The sequence below is a fragment of the Gavialis gangeticus genome, unplaced genomic scaffold (genome assembly GCF_001723915.1).
Source record: "Gavialis gangeticus isolate Ggan-Ray unplaced genomic scaffold, GavGan_comp1, whole genome shotgun sequence".
In the NCBI taxonomy this organism is placed as follows: Eukaryota; Metazoa; Chordata; order Crocodylia; family Gavialidae; genus Gavialis; species Gavialis gangeticus.
In genome coordinates this window covers 22,187,104-22,189,559 of record NW_017729000.1, presented here as the reverse complement: position 1 = coordinate 22,189,559, position 2,456 = coordinate 22,187,104, and the positions used below count along the sequence as shown (strand labels likewise).

General features: G+C 45.3%; 1 long non-coding RNA gene across 1 annotated transcript in view; it reads right to left on the bottom strand.

The window, feature by feature from the left end:
• Positions 1 to 1,000: 1,000 nt before the first annotated feature.
• LOC109290111 overlaps positions 1,001 to 2,456 on the bottom strand; it is a 7,046-nt gene continuing 5,590 nt past the window's right edge. The window contains exon 2 of the long non-coding RNA XR_002095526.1: positions 1,001 to 1,440. This is a non-coding gene — a long non-coding RNA (uncharacterized LOC109290111). The remainder of the gene's footprint in view (positions 1,441 to 2,456) is intronic.

Genomic DNA, 2,456 nt, shown 5'->3' with positions numbered 1-2,456 from the left:
CAGGGCTGAACAAGAGCAAATTTGCTCCTGGTTGGCATCTACATATGTTATACTGCATAGTAACTACTTGTGAGTAATTTTGCCACTTGCATTTGCAGGTAGCAAATTTACTCACGAGTAGCATGGTTTACTGCACAGTAAGCATGTACATGTGCAGATGTGTATGCTTACTGCCCAGTAAGCTGAACTATTGTGCAGTAAAGCATCTTGTGTAGATGCACACACAGTGTACTATAGTCATCACCACTGGCTTTTAAATAAAGCAAGACCAGAAATGAAATAGTTCTTTAGCTTCTGTTTTCTCAAGTAATTTTATCTTTAAGCTTCATGATTATTCTCCTGGCAGCTGTCAGTCAGGCACGGAGCCTTGAAACACGTATGGTTGATTGTTTGAACAACTGTGGTCGTAGTCTTTGTGGATGTAGAAATTGCTGCCTGTGAGCCTTTCAGCAGAGTCCATCCTTCCACATCACTGGAGATGTGTAAAAAGGGGTGCCAATCTAGCTTTTAAAGTCTATGGGATTCTTTCTGCCATCTTTAATGGGAATTGCACTGGGTTCTCAATCACCCATGGCCCCCAGTGCAACCCCACCCCCCTTTTAAACTATTGTCTTTTTGCTTTTACATGGACAGTCTGTTTTAATTGTTAGTATTACACCGGATTGGAAGTGTTTTATTCATTGCATTGTTATTAGTATTACTTTTGAAAACACCATTAAGAAGTAGCCTTGATGAACTGTCTAGACTTACTGAATGACTTATAGACAGACATAGTTTGAGTAGTTTCACACTGATAACACTGGTATTTTCTAGCCATCTTAAACCTCACAAAAATATTATTGGAGCTAGAATCACTTGGCATCATTAAGCTTATTAAACTGGGACAGGCTCATGTAGTACTCTGATAGGAGACTGCTAAGGAGATCACAGGGTGCTTCAGGAAGTGATGGAATTCATTCAGTGATGCCTTTCCATTTGCACAGCCATAAGTGACCTTTTAGGTGGCTTAGGCAAAGTGTAGAGGTTTCAGTTTTCTGGGGCCAACAAGTTTCTTCAAATTTGTCAGTGCTTCTGGTCTGAGATGGTTGTGAACCCATGCCTCAGGTCCAGTACTTGAGGACAGCATATGGCAGAAGGTCCTTCCTTTGGCATATGAGGTAAAAGTAAAGTACTGACTGAACTAGAGTTCCCATAGCTTACTTCACATATATATGCTAGCCTTGGGCCTGGCAAGATTCCAAATTGGGCCATTCCATTCTGCTGCCCTGAAGTCCTTCTGCAGCTCTCATTCACACTTCTCAACCTCAAGGGCTGTCTTGAGGTCCCTTCCAGTCTTATTGTCTAGGATTTCTCTTGTTGCTGTTAAAGCAGCTGCCCTGATCCACTCCATAGATGCCTTTATAGGGTCTGATTCTGCAAGATTCTGGAGACCACCAACTCCTAGGCTAGGGACAAACATTACACATAAAGCAGTTTAAGTAATCAGAAACTAGTTTAAACCTGTAAGAGAACAGATGTTCAGTGCACATAAACAAGTCTGAAAATGGCTGAAACCGGTTTGAGATAAACCTCGTTGAATGTAGTATCGGATTTAACTGATTTGGCTCAAACCAGTTTATGCAATGTCTGTCCCAGACCCCTTGCTAGTTTAAATTAAATCAGACTCCCCCAGCATCCCACCATGCTCACTGGGCTGGGCAGGGCTCTCTGGTCCACAGCAGGGCTGGCCCCTCCCCTGTGCTACCTGGCTGCAGCTTTGGCAGAGACTGGCAGGCATCTCCTTGGTTTCTGCTCCCTTCCTCCCCTCCCCACTCTCTGCTAAGCAGGCATTCCCTCGTCCCTCACAGACACCTCTCAGCATTAGCTGCAGACCACATGCTGGCTACCTCTGAGCTGTGGCACACCGGACAAAGGCAGAATCAGCAGGTAGCTGGTAATGTCCCTCTGTTGTTTTCTTAATGGGCTGATAAACACTGAGTTAGGGGTGATAAATATTCCCTGCTGGGCTTCTGCGGGGGTGGGGGGAATCCCACCCTAATCAGAGTGTCCTGCTGGGACCTGGCCAATGCCCCCCCCTCAGCTCAGCGCTGAGTAAGGGAAGGGAGGGCTGCTGTAGCACCCCCCGGCTTCCAGCCTGCGCCATTGCAGGCACATGCTTACATTTCTGGGATGTCTGTCTGGTTACAAACTGATTTAGCCTAGCCAGGTTAGACTAACTTGCAAAGATTGAATCAATTCAGGCTCAGGCTTTTTGAATGTCTGTCCCTAGCCCTATTGACTTCAGCAAAGATGAAGTTTGTCTGCATCATTCTCATGCCATTTGGCACCTTACAGCCTTGGGCCCCACCTTATAAGAATACTTTGGGATCTTTGAGAGGGAAGATACTGGGGGACCAGCACAATATATATTGGCACGGTTTGCAAAAATGCAGCTTACCTCAGTCAGTGAGTGGAAA